This window comes from Bubalus bubalis, chromosome 16 (genome assembly GCF_019923935.1).
Source record: "Bubalus bubalis isolate 160015118507 breed Murrah chromosome 16, NDDB_SH_1, whole genome shotgun sequence".
NCBI classification, from domain to species: Eukaryota; Metazoa; Chordata; class Mammalia; order Artiodactyla; family Bovidae; genus Bubalus; species Bubalus bubalis.
This window is the reverse complement of record NC_059172.1, coordinates 49,114,379-49,132,850: the sequence shown is the minus strand read 5'-3', so window position 1 is coordinate 49,132,850 and position 18,472 is coordinate 49,114,379. Positions and strand designations below refer to the sequence as shown.

The 18,472-nt window shown below is 37.6% G+C and overlaps 1 protein-coding gene across 34 annotated transcripts in view; it reads left to right on the top strand.

The window, feature by feature from the left end:
- Positions 1-18,472, top strand: part of SOX6 (SRY-box transcription factor 6) — a 716,878-nt gene that overhangs the window by 472,924 nt on the left and 225,482 nt on the right. The window lies entirely within an intron of this gene.

The window sequence follows — 18,472 nt, the reverse complement described above, 5'->3', positions numbered from 1 at the left end:
TCCTTTTCCTATTTGAAACCAGTCTGTTGTTTCATGTCCAGTTCTAACTGTTGCTTCCTGACCTGCATACAAATTTCTCAAGAGGCAGGTCAGGTGGTCTGGTATTCCCATCTCTTTCAGAATTTTCCACAGTTTATTGTGATCCACACAGTCAAAGGCTTTGGCATAGTCAATAAAGCAGAAATAGAAGTTTTTCTGGAACTCTCTTGCTTTTTCAATGATCCAGCAGATGTTGGCAATTTGATCTCTGGTTCCTCTGCCTTTTCTAAAACCAGGTGAACATCTGGAAGTTCATGGTTCACGTATTGCTGAAGCCTGGCTTGGAGAATTTTGAGTATTACTTTACTAGCATGTGAGATGAGTGCAATTGTGCGGTAGTTTGAGCATTCTTTGGCATTGCCTTTTTTTGGGTTTGGAATGAAAACTGACCTTTTCCAGTCCTGTGGCCACTGCTGAGTTTTCCATATTTGCTGGCATATTGAGTGCAGCACTTTCACAGCATCATCTTTTGGAATTTGGAATAGCTCCACTGGAATTCCATCACCTCCACTAGCTTTGTTCATAGTGATGCTTTCTAAGGCCCACTTGACTTCACATTCCAGGATGTCTGGCTCTAGGTGAGTGATACACCATCATGATTATCTTGGTCTTGAAGATTTTTTTGTACAGTTCTTCTGTGTATTCTTGCCACCTCTTCTTAATATCTTCTGCTTCTGTTAGGTCCATACCATTTCTGTCCTTTATCAAGCCCATCTTTGCATGAAATGTTCTATTGGTATCTCTAATTTTCTTGAAGAGATTTCTAGTCTTTCCCATTCTGTTGTTTCCCTCTGTTTCTTTGCATTGATCACTTCAGTTCAGTTCAGTTCAGTTGCTCAGTCGTGTCTGACTCTTTGCAACCCCATGAATCGCAGCATGCCAGGCCTCCCTGTCCATCACCAACTCCGGAGTTCACTCAGACTCACGTCCATTGAGTCAGTGATGCCATCCAGCCATCTCATCCTCTGTCGTCCTCTTCTCCTCCTTCCCCCAGTCCCTCCTAGCATCAGAGTCTTTTCCTGTGAGTCAACTCTTCGCATGAGGTGGCCAAAGTACTGGAGTTTCAGCTTTAGCATCATTCCTTCCAAAGAGATCCCAGGGCTGATCTCCTTCAGAATGGACTGGTTGGATCTCCTTGCAGTCCAAGGGACTCTCAAGAGTCTTCTCCAACACCACAGTTCAAAAGCATCAATTCTTGGGCGCTCAGCTTTCTTCACAGTCCAACTCTCACATCCACACTTAGTCTTTAGTAATTAACTATTTTATTAAATAGTTATTTATGGGTTAAGGGCTTCCCTGATAACTCACTTCGTAGAGAATCCACGTGCAGTGCAGGAAACCATAGTTCAATCCTGGGTCAGGAAGATCCACTGGAGAAGGGATAGGATATCCACTCCGGTATTTTGGGATTCCCTTGTGGCTCAGCTGGTAAAGAATCTCCCTGAAATGAGGGAGAGAGAGCTGGGTTTGATCCCTGGGTTGGGAAAATCCCCTAGAGAAGGGAAGGGCTATCCACTCCAGTATCCTGGAGAAGTCCACGGACTGTATAGTCATGGGGTGACAAACAGTCAGACACACTGAGTGACTTTCACTCTCATGGGATTACAGTAGGAGCTGTGTTTCATTTAGAACCTTCAGTTTCTCTTCCCTCTTTTTAAAAGCTGTCCTTGGTATTGTCTGATTTGAACTGCCTATGTATAAGTTTTAAAATATAATTTAGGACTCAAAGCTTAGTTCTGGAAGTATAGGTTTTTTCCTTTTAATTTGGGAATTAATATAATTTGGGAATTGTTTATTTTGCAATATTAGTAAGATATTGGATAAATGATGTTGCTGTTAATTTCTTAGAAACTTAACTATAAACTCTCTGGAATAATTGTATGCATGTAGATTTTCTAATATTGTCTTATAGAACTCTTTTTGTGTAGTTTATTAAAAGGCCATTGATTTTATGATCTTTGTTGAATTGTATCTTACCAACATTTCCAAAATCTTGGTTGAAATTTATACTTAAAGTGGGAAAATTTTTGTTTTATTATTTTCATGCTAGATGGGACTTTGCAATAATTTTCATTACTTCATTTGTATAACCCAAGTCTTTAGACTCTTCAGAAGCACATATACGTTTTTCATTGGTTTATATGTTTGTAGTTTCAACATATGAAAGACACCCTTGTACTTAACATCAAAATTAAAATTTTATAATTTTATATTTCTGTAATAATATATTGTAAGTAGTAGTATATTGCTGTGAGGTTTAGATATTTTAATATTCTCATTTTTTAAGTGAGTATTTTTGCATTTCTTAGTTAATTATTAAGTAAAATTATAAGGCTGTCTCTTCTAAAATAGGGAAAAATTAGCATGATCTTAATTGGGAATTGCATTTCATGGAAAATGGATTATTTCTATGAATCTTTTTTTAATATAAATTTATTCATTTTAATTGGAGGCTAATTACTTTTGGCATTGAAACATGTATAATATCATATATTTCTATGAATCTTAAATTAAAAATTTCTCTTCAAAATACTTTGACAAATAAGGAGCAAATGTTCTAACTTTGTGAAACAAGATTACATTGTTAGGTTTATTCTAGATAGTGGGTTTATTATAAGTTTCTATATGTTTTCAATAGCACAGAATTGAGCCTATTTATTCTGTAGAATTGTGACATGCAGATTTCAAGCTTACCAACATCATAAAATTCATATTACGGAATTTTTATAAAGTTTGTTTATTAACTATAGAGTTCTGTTTATATAACAACCTAGTCAAAAACTGACATTAAATAAGAATAATTTATGATTAGGGTATATATATGTTCTGGCTTACCTGGAATTGTCCTGATTTACACCTGTGTTCTTCATGTACTAATTAACAGTGCCTCCTTTCATTTAAGAAATGAGCTAATTGGGATGATGAATTATATGAATGTATTCACATAATAGAATTCCTTTTAATAAGTATTTATTGAAGACCAACTATGTGTCTGGAACTGTTCTAGGTGCTGGGGAAATGCTAATAATTAATTTAAAAAAATGACATATTGAGTAACTTAGAAAAGTTTATCTAAAGTTTATTGTTATCAAAAAGTGATCAGGTAAATTGACTTTGTCATGGAATATAATGAAATAAAATATGTCATTGGTGCAGGATAATTGAATACTGTTAGAATCACAGTTTATTAAATACATTGAAAGGAACCTATCAAGATTTTTTAAAGAAATTAAAAGATACATTATAGATTTATCAATAAGATGGTAAGAATACATTGCTTTATCAAGTTAATAAGCATTTTAAATTTTTTCAACTTGCCTTAAACTCATAGGTATAAAAGAAAAACTTCAAATACAAAAAGTACGATGAGAAAGCTGAGTAAAGGGCATAGATTTTAAAATACCGAGAAACACTGATGTAGATCAATCTACAGTGACACAGTCAGGGTCACTCTTCCAACTTTTGAAATTGAGCCAAAAATGGATTTTGTCATCTAAAGGATACTTTTAAAATACATCTTCCTAAAAGAGCTTTGGTGGCATAAGGATAGGCAAATGAGTTGGCCAATCAACTATAACTCCTTTGGCAATTCTTTGGGCAATTAAGAGTTAGACCCTGTTCTCTGATTTGATTATTTTGACATATAATTCAATTTTATTGGAAGAAGGTGATGTTAGAAAATGACCTAAGTGATGTTAGTAAATGATATAAATTCCTTTGAAATATTTCCTGTAGAATTGCTCAGTCCATATAATTTATATAGCCCTTTTAGTTGATTCTGCCTTCTAAATTGTGGTTTTTGTTCATAGAACTGCTTGAAATCTTTTTCATATAATTCAAATTGAATTTCTAGGTGCAACATTTTCTGACTAGAACATTTTTAAACCTATCTATATATCCTTAGTCCCCTTTGACGTTAGACTTCACTTACTATTCAAAAGACTTTGCTGTGTTGTGCTTAGTTGCTCCAGTCGTGTCTGACTCTTTACGACCCCATGAACTGTAGCCTGCCTGGTTCCTCTGTTCTGGGGATTTTTCAGGTAAGAATACTGGAGTGGGTTGCCATGCCCTCCTCCAGGGGATCTTCCCAATCTGGGGATTGAACCCAAGTCTTCTGTGTCTCCTGCATTGTGGGGCAGATTCTTTACTGTTGAGCCACCGGGGAAGCCCCAAAAGAATTTAAATAATATTAAATTGTAATAGTTCTAAATATAAATTAGTTTACCTTTAGATACCACTGTTCTACCACTAAGGTATTTAACTTTTAAATAATGCAGAAGGACTTCTTGAAGACTCTGTATAGAGTCATTGTCTTTAACTATTAATAGTTGTTGGGGTTTTTTTTCTAAGAAACATTTGTGGTTTACTGGAAAGAGTCTGGGTTTGAAGATCAGAACATCCAGCTTACGATCATGGCTCTATTCATTATAAGATATGTTATCTTGGGCATATTTTTAACCTTTTTCAGCCTCTTTTTCTCAAGTTTGTTGAAACAGATAAGAGTGCTAAGTACTAGCCCTAGTACATAAAAAGTATTTGGACTATCGTATGTGCTCTAAAAATGTTTATTGAATCTGAATCTAGATTTCTTTAGTTGTTCAAATTTTATTATTTATCTTTACTTTGTATCAGATTCGATTTCTATTGCTTACATAACAGTGGGGAGAACCATTAAATTCAGTTAGTTACAATGGTTACCAAACTGAAAGCAACTCAGACTTGGATCAAATACTGCTGAAGTTCAGAGCAATTGCATCTGGTTTGTTAATTGCTCTGGCTGCCTATCTCCAACTATTCTGGGAACTACTGATTTAGAGTTGGTTATTAGGTTCATTTTAACTTTACTCAGCACAAAATAAATGATACGCACTGTCTGTGCTTTGTCACAGAGAAGCATGTGACATAGACCCTGCCCTTAAGGAGCTAACAGTAGGAAGTACCCATTGTGGTCTATCATTTGCCCTTCCTCCCCACCAATTTTCTCTACAGAATTATGAGTGGCACTACGATCCTTATCTAATTTGCAGCAGAGCCTTTAAGCCTGGGTGAGGAGCCAAGAGAGTCCAGGAGGGAGGATGTCATTTGAGATCTGTGTGTTTGCCCAGCCTGCTGCCACTGCAATTATCCTGGGACCACTAATGGTATAATCATCTTTTATAAGAAAAGACCTTTTTAAGTATCACTCCTAAATGCAACTATTGCAATTGTCTTTTGGTTGCCTTCTCAGACGTTTGCCTTTTCAAAAAGTCGTGTCCAGCACTCCTGAAGTTATTTTTAAGTACAACTATATTGATTGTGGCATTCTATTTCCTATGAGGCTCAAATATTAATATAATTTCCCCTTTCTGCCTCAGGATCACATATCTAGCTTTTGCCTTCATGTTAAAAAAAAAATGGAAAATCTTTATTTTTATTCGTTTGACAATTGTAAAACTGAACATTTAAGAGTTCTGTTAGAAACATGGTTTTTATAAACTTCTTTAAAAATTCCATTTATAACCTATAATTATTGAATAAGGTGATCCTAATTACAGCCATGAAATTAAAAGACGCTTACTCCTTGGAAGGAAAGTTATGACCAACCTAGACAGCATATTGAAAAGCAGAGACATTACTTTGCCAACAAAGGTCTATCTAGTCAAGGCTATGGTTTTTCCAGTAGTCATGTATGGATGTGAGAGTTGGACTGTGAAGAAAGCTGAGCGCTGAAGAATTGATGCTCTTGAACTGTGGTGTTGGAGAAGACTCTTAAGAGTCCCATGGACTGCAAGGAGATCCAACCAGTCCATCTTAGACCAGTCCTGGGTGTTCATTGGAAGGACTGATGCTGAAGCTGAAATTCCAATACTTTGGCTACCTCATGCGAGAAGTTGACTCATTGGAAAAGACTCTGATGCTTGGAGGGATTGGGGGCAGGAGGAGAAGGGGATGACAGTGGATGAGATGGCTGGATAGCATCACCAACTCAATGGACATGAGTCTGAGTAAACTCCGGGAGTTTGTGATGGACAGGGAGGCCTGGCCTGCTGCAATTCATGGGGTTGCAAAGAGTCAGACACAACTGAGGGACTGAACTAAACTCTTTTAAAGCTTTGAATCACTCTTTTTGTGTATTTGTAAGATAAGGTCCCAATGTGAGAATAGGACATCCTTTTGTGACTAAGCTAATTTTGTTTATAGGCCAAACAAACATACATTGACTTTTAGTTGAATTTTTAAGAGGCTTAGAAATGTTTTTTAAATTGTTTTCTTCATGTTCTACTTCAGCATGTTCAAAATCATCCTGTGATGAGAGACCTTGCCTCATTTCTGGACCCAGGTTTTAATTGTCTTTCTTTTTTGACATTCCTTAATATTTATGTCTTGAATATTGTCTGTTCTCATGGGAAACATTAGATAACCTTCAAAAAATTGTTCTGAACATAATATATTTTCATAATATGATGATGCTAGCACCTATCATACACAGAAATCATTGTTAGAGTCAAAATTAAGAATGAAAAGAGCATGCTATTTATCCAGCTGTATTCAAATATGACAGAACAAAGAAATAGCAATTTTAGAATAAAAATTTCCATTTCCATTTTCTCTCTACACACTCACAGTCTGAGTTTGTGATGGGTGGGATCAGTATTATTGGCCTATTATCTGATCAGATACTCAGTATTGTAATTTGGGAAACTGTGAACTATCTATTATTATATAAAAAAACCAAACAGACAATCTCCCTTAGCTCAGTTGTGTCTTAATTTAAAAATTTAAGCACATCTTCCCATCAAGTCTTATTAGCACTGGCAACATCCAGGCCCACTTGAATGTTCTGATACCTATGAACAATACAGAAAAAACTGATGGTCTGGACTGGGCTATGTAGATAGCTGATCAAGTAACTTGTGTCAAGAATGTATTTCATTTTGCCAGAATCAGGGGATTTCATTTTACCTGGAATCAGGGGATTCTCAGAGGACTCAAAAAGGGCACTAAAAGCCAGAGGACCAACCACATCATCCTCAAAATTCCATGATTTGAGAGTCCAGGTTCACATAGTAGGTCTGGTGGAGGGACACATAGAAATCCAGGTGAGGGGGATGGGATGGGAGGGGCTGATATTAGCACCAGGAGATTAGAATTTGGAGGAAATAAGATCAGAGGGTGAGAAAGAGCGTGGGTATGAGAGTGAGAGACTAAATTAGTAGTGAAAGATGACCACAAACAATGGTAGACATTTTGTAACTCAGACTGAAAGGTGAATAGGGCTTTGTGTCTGTGGGTTGAGCCATCTTAAAGAAAAAAAAAATCATAGATACTTCCCTAGGTGAGTTTTCATTTTACTAAGGAGCCCAGAAAACATTGCATTAAAATAAAATATTATAAGGAGAATTTCAGCTCTCTGTCTGATGAGTGAAGTAGTTTTGAGAAGTTGGACCATTTTGGAGTCCCATTTTCCATTTATCATCATGATTGAGAGAACACAAATTATGGCCAAACTGCCTGATTTTGAATTTCAGATATAAAGATTTAATAGCTTAAGACTTGGTCAAATTCCTTAACCTTTTATGCCTTAGTTTCTTCATCTTTGAAATGCAGAAAACAGTATGATCTGCTGCAGAGGATTGTTATGAGGAATAAATGAGTTAAGATATATCAGGCTCTTCATTGCATAAAGCAATTGCTATGTTGTTGTTTTTGTTCAGTTGCTCAGTTGTGTCTGACTCTGCAACCCCATGGACTGCAACATGCCAGGCTTCCCTGTCCTTCAAAATCTCCTGGAGCTTGCTCAAACTCATCTCCACTGAGTCAATGATGCCATCCAACCATTTCATCCTCTGTCATCCCCTTCTTCTCTTGCCCTCAATCTTTCCCAGCACCAGGGTCTTTTCCAATGAGTTGGCTCTTTGCATCAGGTGGCCAAAGTACTGGAGCTTCAGCTTTACCATCAGTTCTTCTAATGAATATTCAGGATTGATTTCTTCTAGGATTGACTAGTTTGATCTCCTTGCAGTCCAAGGGACTCTCAAGAGTCTTCTCCAACCACAGTTCAAAAGGATCAGTTTTTCAGTGTTCACCCTTCTTTATGGTCCAACTCTCACTGGAAAAACCATAGCTTTGACTAGACGGACCTTTGTTGGCAGAGTAATGTCTCTGCTTTTTAATGTACTGTCTAGGTTGGTCATAGCTTTTCTTCCAAGGAGCATCTTTTAATTTCATGGCTACAGTCACCATCTGCAGTGATTTTGGAGCCCAGGAAAATAAAGTCTGTCACTGTTTCCATTGTTTCTCCATCTATTTGCCATGAAGTGATAGGACCAGCATTTTTTTAATGTTGAGTTTTAAGCCCGCATTTTCACTCTCCTCTTTCACCTTCATCAAGAGACTCTTTAGTTCCTCTTCACTTTCTGCCATAAGGTTGGTGTCATCTGCATATCTGAGGTTATTGATATTTCTCCCGGCAATCTTGATTCCAGCTTGTGCTTCATCCAGCCTGGCATTTCACATGATGTACTCTGCATAAAGTTAAATAAGCAGGGTGACAGTATACAGTCTTGCTATGTTCCTTTCCCAATTTGGAACCAATCTGTTGTTCTATGTATGGTTCTAACTGTTGCTTTTTGACCTGCATACAGGTTTCACAGGAGGCAGGTAAGGTGGTATGGTATTTCCACCTCTTTAAGAATTTTCCACAGTTAGCTGTGATCCACACAGTCAAAGGCTTTACTGTAGTCAATGAAGCAGAAGTAGATGTTTTTCTGGAATTAGCTTGCTTTCTGTGTGATTGAACAGGTGTTGACAATTTGATGTCTTATTTCTCTGCCTATTCTAAATCCAGCTTGTACATCTGGAAGCTCTTGGTTCATGTACTGTTGAAGCCTCACTTGAAGGATTTTGAGCATTACCTTGCTAGCATGTGAAATGAGTGCAATTGTGTGGCAGTCTGAGCATTCTTTGTCCTTGTCCTTCTTTGGGATTGGAATGAAAACTGACATTTTCCAGTCGTGTGGTCACTGCTTAGTTTTCCACAGTTGCTGGCGTATTGAGTGCAGCACTTGCTTTATAAGTTTAAACAATTATCTTTGTAAAATAAGGCATATTAGGCTAGGGCAGGTGTCCCCTAATTTACGCTGAAGAAGTCATAAATACAATGTAGAAATGGGCAAGGTATGTGGTGTGTTGTACAATCCACTGTCCTATGACTTAGCTGTATTTGAGAAGTTCCTCAGACCTTGCTAGGAACACTTCACTAGTTTTCTCCAGGTGATTTCCTCTTGGCTAGCAGCTTACTGTTCCAGCCTGCAGAGACACTGTACTCCATGACAACAATGCCCTTGATGTGTGAAGTATTTGAGTATATTTTTCAGCCTTTCATGGGTGTGATAAATATTGTATCTGGAATATTTGGGGATGCCACTGTCTGTATAATCTTGTATTTGTTCAGAACCAGGAAGTCACGTGCTCATTGAGGAGACTAAGGGAAAATAGGTTTGGAGAATAAACATAACAGAGGATCTTGACTGCCAGGCTAGGTGCTAATTTCCTAAGTAACTCCAGGTATATCACTTAATATCAAGATCTGTTTTTAATCTGTAAGGTATCAAAGTTCGATTTGCTCAACTCTTTGGTATTCTAATTGCCTAGCCTATCTAAAAGATAGGCTTCTCATTTTGTAAAGAAACCCTTTCTAAGAAATTGTATATTTCTAAGCCATGTGTGTTAGTTGATCAGTCATGTCAGACTCTTTGTGACTCCATGGACTGTAGCCCACCAGGCTCCTCTGTCCATGGGATTTTCCAGATAAGAATATTGGAGTGGGTTACCATGCCCTCCTCCAAAGGATCTTCCTGACCCAGGGGTCAAAGCTTAGTCTCCCGCATTGCAGGCAGATTCTTTACCGTCAGAGCCACCAGGGAAGCCCCAAAAGTTATTCTGGCCCATAAGGGCATCAAACCCACGACCTTGGTGTTATTAGCACCACACTCTAACCAACTGAGCTAACTGGCCACAACATTCAATTTTGAAGCCTTATGTGGTATTAAAATTTTAGATCCCTTAGAGCATTGCTCCTAACTTTTAGAAATTTCCTATAATATATTTTAAATTTGCGACAAGGAAAGATATAATAGCTAGCTTTCCCTTAGGCTCCAGACTTCCTTGGATTAAGAATCAGAAGACCGGAATTCAGATCTGATCAAATGGTATGAATTGGTCAAGTTTCTTTACTTTTAGTAGTTAGTTTTTCATCTGTGAAATGAAAAATAATGCAACATGTTAGTCACTCAGAGTTGTGACCCCATGGACTATAGCCCACTAGGCTCCTCTGCCCATGGAATTTTTCCAGGCAAGAATACTGGCGTGAGTAGCCATTCTTTTCTCCAGGGGATCTTCCTGACCCAGGGAATCAAACGCGGGTCTCCTGCTTTGCAGGCAGATTCTTTCACATCTGAACCACCAAGGAAGCCCCTGCAACACTTAGAATGATGATTAAATTAGCTATCACATAAAATCTTTTAAGACAATACTTTGTTAAATACTTTGGTTTATTTTTCTTAATCCTTCTTTTCCTTTCCTCTAATTCTGATGGAGCTTCTGGAGAAAGAGCCAATCCTATAATGGTTGTTGGCAATATTAATTTTTTTTTTTAACTTTTTCCCCCAAAGGACCAAAGAATTTTGCATTTATGAAAGATCAGAAATTACTCTTTTAATATGTGAATTGTGAAGATGTAGCCATTGACCAATTATTACCCACAGAGAACAGTAATGTGATGAGAGCATATCATGCTGAAGGAGAGATATTTCAGGATACCTTCATTTCCGGACCCCGAAAGGATGAGCTAATAAAGCACAATGGGCTAAAGACCCAGCTGTGAGGTTAGGAGCCTAAATGGCAGAATTCCATGGATTGTTCTTACTCTTTGGGGATCTGCGACATGAATAGACCTCAGTTGATCCAGGAATAGACTTCCTTTCGCAGCTAGAGAGAGAGGAAACTGAAGGAGAGATGACTGTGCCTGGAATAGACAGGAGAGTTGAACTTAATTTAGGAGTTGCTGGGTGTCCCTCTCTTGCTCATACACAGTAAAATTTTAATGACATTTTAAGTGAGAGTTTACATTTTAAGAAGAAAATTCTCATACACTGGGTGAGAAAAAAACCCAGCCTGTACCTCGATCCATGAGCCACACTTCCTGTGTAGTGGTCCCTAAGTGATTCCTAAGAGCACAATCGCTGCATTTATGAAACTTTTTATTTACTAAGTAGTGGATAGTAGCATATGGGAGCAATGACAATAGCTGACTGATGAGAAAACAAAGAAATTCCAGTATTTTACTCTTTTGAAAAAAGTCATTCAGAATTTAGTCATATTGGTTCAGCTGTTGTAACCAAAGACTGATAAGATAATAGAGGTCTTTGTGGTGGTTTTGTACTGAAATCCTTTATCTTTATGATGCACTGGGGCCCTTTAGAGTGGAAAGCTTTTAAAACTGCTGTTGGATTCAGAACTCAAATTAGCTGCTAGTATACTGGGACAGGGGTTCCTTTCTCGGGCAGTCACCACAAAGTAACTTTTATCAGGGGACCTTCTGATGGATTGTTATTTTCTTCAGCTTACCCTATTTATTCTTGTTGACTTTCTGCCGTTCTATTTTGTGACATTTAAAAGAACGCTGTATCAAAAAGGCCAGTGCTAAATGGTGGACTGAGCTTGTGAAGTAGAGACATCACAGCCCATCTGATGTGTGAGGAGGCTGCAGTTTGAGACACCGCAGTTTAACCAGGTTACATGTGGGCAGAAAAGATCAAATGCAGCCTTCTTTTATGACTAGCATTGTATTTTGTCTTTCTTCTCAAACAATGTCCATTAAAAAAAATTAGAACTAACCAGGGAATTGATTCTCAAGAGCATTTCTTTTCAACTTAATTTAAAATCTTTCTGGATTGTTGACTGAGCTCTGTGATTAAATTCTTTAATCCTTTCCAGGATTGATGTGGAAAAGTATATATCTATCAGAATTCCACTCTAGTGTTACTGCCACCTCTCCCCATCATTCCAAACACACTGTTCATACCCAGACTTCTTGTAATTTTGTTCTTTAGTCCTATTAACTAAAGTAGTATGTGATCCAATAAAGAAGAATGGTTAGGTAGAAGTCTTATTTTAAATTTGCTAGGATACATTTCTAGATAATGCCAAACTAATTTGTTAATATTAGTTTTATTTGACTTTGGTAAACATTGTGTTTAACACTACTACCCCTCATTTTGTAAATATGAAGAAATAAAAAACATGCAGAGAAATTCACAAAACTTAATTTAGCTGTCCTTGCTTGTTCTCTTTCCCTCTCTCTGTACTTCCCTCTTAGTTTCTCCCCTTCTGCCTTCTCTATTTCTTTTTCTACCAATCCCCCCTCACATTCCTAATTTTCTCTGTCTCTCTTTCCACTGTTGTGCTTGTTTCTGGGTTTTCTCATTAGAAAAAACTTAGTCATCACCATATAGCAGTGATCTGCTTTCAGAGGACAGATATTAAGAGAGTGACCTGTTTAAGATTTTTATATTTTAAAAGTCCTAGATAGGGGAATGTTGTAAAAGAGGTGAGGCACATCCATTTATTAAAGTGCTATCTGCAAGGTGCCTCCCATATCCAGATGTGGAATCTTTAGGGACTTCCCAATGCCCAGTCTTATTTCTAGCACCACTGATTGTAATTATGTATATTTCACATGGGCAAAATTAACTAGCAGACTGTGATACTAACTTTTAGGAGCTGATGTTTTTAAAAAAAAAATTTCGAACTTGATTTTTAATTTTTTATTCTATATCAAGAAAGGATTTGTCCTAATTGTCTTATTATTTTACCTACATTCTCATCTGTTTTGAATTTCTCTATTGGCTTTGTACCTCGGGACAGGTAGTTATACTTTGTAAAGTTTAAAATAAATAGTCTATTTTAGTTAATTTTTTCCCCCAACTTCTTCTGATTATGACCAAAAAAGGATAGAGGGCTGATTTTGAAACTGTTATGGTGAAAGATGGTATTTGAAAACTTTTGATGAGGGAAATTGCTGCTGTATTTACATTTTGAAAAGTGTTTCCTTATTTACACACTATTGACTTCCTATTGAGACTCAAAATTTTAAGTACAACTGGTAAAGAATTCAATGGATCAAACTCAGTAAATCTGAAGTCACTGGAATAGAGGCCCCTAAGAAAAAAATGTGTCAATTTTAAAGGTCTTTCCTAACTGAAGACCATTTTGTGATAGAGCCAAAGGTTAATAAAATCAGTAGTGAATGTAGCAATTTTACAGATAAGCTATTCACAACAAGTGTAGTTACTTGAATAAAAAGCTAATTCAGTTCTGAAATGCCACATGCAGTAGCAGTGAATAGCTGCTTTTAGGTGCTTTCTGGAGGAGGATAAAATACAGAATCACGGCACTCTTCTCTTCAGCGTCCCTGGCTGCCTGTAAATTGCTGTGAATGGGGCTGTGGGCTGACAGGCTCTATTAAGACAAACTGCCTTTCTCATCGGAGAGATAAAATAAATCAGGTGTTTAGTCAAATTAAAATACTTCAGCTGGAGCAGGCCCTGGGGAGCACTGATCCACCTGACTAATCTGAGAGAAACTCAAGACAGATGTGATTTGGGGATAGAGACGACCCCATGAAAAACACACACACACACAAAACAAAAACCCTATTGCATTGTCTTTCCAGTTGGAGAATACAGTTTACAGCAGAGAGTGTCAGGCGCACTCTGTGTGTGATAGTGGATAAAAGCAGGCGCCCTAACTTGTAGAGAAGCTGTGTACAGAAGCTTTTTTTGCTGGTTCCTTTTTTTCAGTTTATGAAACTACTTCTGTTTTTATGAAGGAGAGATATTTTCTGGCAGTGGTTTTACGAATCATTTTAAGATAGCCTGGAGATGAGAAACAGATGATGTAGGCAGCTACTGATGACCTCTGCTGGCCTGGGCAGATCCTCAGGATCTGATCTACTTTTTTTCTAAGTTGATTTGATCAAACCTCAAAATGTAATTTAAGACAAGATCTCCTACATAGAGTTAGGCCACCTTCTAAGAGCATTCTATAGGGTCATTTGCCTTCCTTAATATGTAGTTAGGTTGCCCCACTACGTCTTATTAAATTGTCTACTTTTAAACAACTCTGGCAGTTGTTAGTTCCTTTGCTATGGCAAAGTTTCACGTTCAATTAAACTAGTATTTTTGAGATGAAGTAACTCGTGTTTGCAGGTTGATTAGTCAGTGTGATTTAGACTTGATATTATTTTTATTATAGCTGCATACAAATTTGCTGTTAATTAAAACAAGAATCCAGCACCATGGATTTTAAATACTTGAGTTTAAACCACTACATATGAACGAATACAATGGGTATAGAACAGAAAAATGACTATACGCATACATATGTATAGTCCTATATGTGTGTGTGGGGGTGTGTGTGTGTGTATGCACGCTGCCACTCAGTCGTGTCCAACTCTTTGCAACCCCATGGACTGTAGCCCGTCAGGCTCCTCTGTCCATGGAATGCTCCAGGCAAGAATACTGGAGTGGGTTGCCGTTTCCTTGTCCAGGTGATCTTCCTGACCTAGAGATGTAATTGGCAGCTCCTGTTCCTCCTGCATTGGCAGGTGGATTCTTTTACCACTATCCCACAAAACTAGAAGTCAGTTTACATTATATAAGAGGTTATATTATGTAAATGTATAGGCTAAAATGTGTGTGTGTATACATATATATCCACATGTATATTTCCCATTTCGGGAGCGATTTTAGATTTGTTATACTACTATATTTCATTCAAACTGCATTTGTCATGCCACTCACACCTATTCAAAAGATATACGTGCTTCTCAAATTTAGGGATAAGATAACAATAGCCTTATATGTGCACCTAACTTCTCGATTTAAATATACTGATCGTGGCTTGTTTTCTTCTTAAACATGTATCTTTTTTAAGGTCATTGAAAGACTTATTTAGAGATCACTGAATTTTTACAATTAAACAACTTGAGTAGCATGCTGATTTGTAAAAAGATTCAGTTAAATGGTGTTTCTCTATTAATTCAGGTATACATGTCTGTTAGTTTTGGAAGCATCTATTTATTTACGGACCTGTTAGCGTCACCTTGAACAGAAGAGGTTAAGAAGCCACTTATATGTTATCTTCAGCTTCTCTGTTTCCTATGCAGGGAAGAAAGAGAAATATATTAAAGGTTTTTGAAAAGATGTAGTTTAACCTAGGAGAGAAAAGAAAATTTTCCAGTCTTTACTGGGGAATCTAACTGCCAGATCCAACTCTTATATTGGTCCTTGCCCCAAACTTCCTGTGAACACTCTTCTTTATTAACAAAGAATTATGGCACAGTAACTTTACCATTGTCCAGTAAGTGTTCTCTTAACTCATCTCATATACGTTCAGTTCAGTTCAGTCATTCAGTCGTGTCTGACTCTTTGCGACCCCATGAACCGCAGCATACCAGGCCTCCCTGTCCATCACCAATACCTGGAGTTCACCCAAACCCATGTTCATTGAGTCAGTGATGCCATCCAACCTCGGTTGTCCCCTTTTCCTTCTGCCCTCAATCTTTCCCAGAATCAGGGTCTTTTCAAATTAAGTCAGATCTTCGAATCAGGTGGCCAAAGTATCGGAATTTCAGCTTCAGCATCAGTCGTTCCAATGAATATTCAGGACTGGTTTCCTTTAGGATGGACTGGTTGGATCTCCTTGCAGTCCAAGGGACTCTCAAGAGTCTTCTCCAACACCACAGTTCAAAAGCATCCATTCTTCAGCACTCAGCTTTCTTTATAGTCCAACTCTCACATCCATACATAACCACTGGAAAAACCATAGCCTTGACTAGACGGACCTTTGTTGGCAAAGTAATGTCTCTGCTTTTCAATGTGCTGTCTAGGTTAGTCATAACTTTCCTTCCAAGGAGTAAGCATCTTTTAATTTCATGGCTGCAATCACCATCTACAGTGATTTTGGAGCCCAGAAAAATAAAGTCAGCCACTGTTTCCACTGTTTCCCATCTATTTGCCATGAAGTGATGGGACCAGATGCCATGATCTTAGTTTTCTGAATGTTGAGCTTTAAGCCAACTTTTTCACTCTCCTCTTTCACCTTCATCAAGATGTAGGTATAACTATAAAATTACAGGTAAATCAGAATGTTGTTAATTCAGAATGTTGTTGTTACATACAAAAAATATATAATAAAATTTTCATATATCCCATTTATCTGTTCTAATAACTTCCAAAGTATTCTCCACACTATAGCCAGAATGCCCACATCATCTCTTGTTGAAAATATTTTAGTGATTTTGAAATTTTCTTAGAATAAACATGAAGTTCATCCAGCACGGTCTGTAAGGAGCTGAATGGTGTGACCTTTTCCTACCTCTCTAGTCTCATTTTGGAGAAGGCAATGGCACCCCACTCGATTACTCTTGCCTGGAAAATCCCATGGACGGAGGAGCCTGGTAGGCTGCAGTCCATGGGGTCGCTAAGAATCAGGCACGACTGAGTGACTTCACTTTCACTTTTCACTTTCATGCATTGGAGAAGGAAATGGCAACCCACTCCTGTGTTCTTGCCTGGAGAATCCCAGGGACGGCGGGGCCTGGTGGGCTGCCGTCTATGGGGTCGCACAGAGTCGGACACAACTGAAGTGACTTAACAGCAGCAGCAGCAGCAGAAGCCTCATTTAGTACTCTACTCTCCTTTGTTTTTTTGTTTGTTTTTGTCTAAGTTTTACTACCTTCTTTCAATTTCTGGAACACACACTGACACTCTCCACCACCACCTGGCACCCCCCAGGGCCTTTGTCTACGTTGGTTTCTCCTACTGAAAAGCTTCTTGACCACCCTCCAACTCTGACCAGTTAATTCTTCATGTTTCTGTTAACTTATTACTGATACTTTTTCAGGCATACCTTCCTGAGTCTTGGTCCTCCCAAACTTGGTTAAACCTCCCAGCAAGTATCTATCCTATTTATAATTCTTATGTAGTTGTAGTCTACACTTATATATGTGATTGCTTGATGAGGGTAAGAGTAGGAAACTCTGTCTGCTTTTTCTTGCTATGGTATCTGTATCCTTGGTTCTTGATATAGTACCTGAGATTCAGGAAATATTCTTTAATTAAAGTTTAATGAAATGAGTAAGTAAATTTCATACTTGTTTTATATCTCCTCATTCCTATATATCATTAACATCTATATTAGTTGAGCTTGTTTTACTTTGGAAGAGATTTTATGATTCCCCTCTAGGAACCTGATTTTGTATTTTAATATTTCTGGATCAAGAAGTTCTTTCTTTCACCAGGCTTAGATTCCTATTGCTGAAATAAAAACTCATTTAAAACAACCACTCTCAGTAGCTAGAAAGAACAACTGGTTACAATCCTTGAGATACAGAATTTGTTTCCGTATCAGTGAAGTACATTTTCTAATATCATTTATCTTATTTTTCTTTTAATTTTGATTTTAGGCCACCTTTCAGCTCAACAAATCTTTAAGGATTATGGAACATTGACAGTTTATTTAGTTATGTGTTTACTTATTTATTTTTAAGGACATGAATTGGCACTAATACCAAAGTAATCCTAAATATTGTAGCTTCTCAACTGATATCAGGTCTTACCTCGTGAGAATCATATATTAGTAAAGGCTAGCCAACATCCTTTGAAGGCTCCCTTTTCCCATGGGCCCACTCCAAAAATAGGTCCTTTCCTAATTAAAATATGTTCAGATTCTCAGATTGTCCTGGCGCTTTCTTAGCAGGAATGAGGGGAATTTCATAAGGAGATTGGAAGTCTCCTCTTCTACACAAACAAAAACTGGCAATCTTTATCTCTTTTGACAGCTGGTGGCATCTTTCTGAAAAGCTTTCAAAGCATAGATCATTTCTTCATAATGAAACCTGTGTGCTCACATACAGTGGGTTGAAATTCTCATCTTATGCTCCAGTAAAATGCTCTAATTTCAAGTCACAGAAGGATTCTGAGCCCTTTACTTAGGAGAGCCATGCAATTTGCCCATAAATAGGCTGTTCAGCACCATTAGTGCATACCGTGAGTGTGCAGTGACATCATAACCTTTTCAACCTTTTCAACCTTGAATGTGTTTTTTCCCTTTGAAGAATGACAAATGACAAAGGGGTGAGTGAGCCCCCCAAGCAATATTTTTGCCTTTAAGGATGAACCTGGGGACTTTAGCTTGATCCCCTCACAGGAGAAAAAAGAAATCAGTTTCATTGTCACCTGAAGCAAGACAGTTTTATTTATTTATTTTTTTCCTCTTTCTGTCCCTGGTCCCATAGCCAAGAGACACCTCGGACTTCTAAGCCTCAGACATAGATCTTTGCACGACAGAAAAATTTTATGAGGGCAGTGATCAGAAAAGTACTGAAATA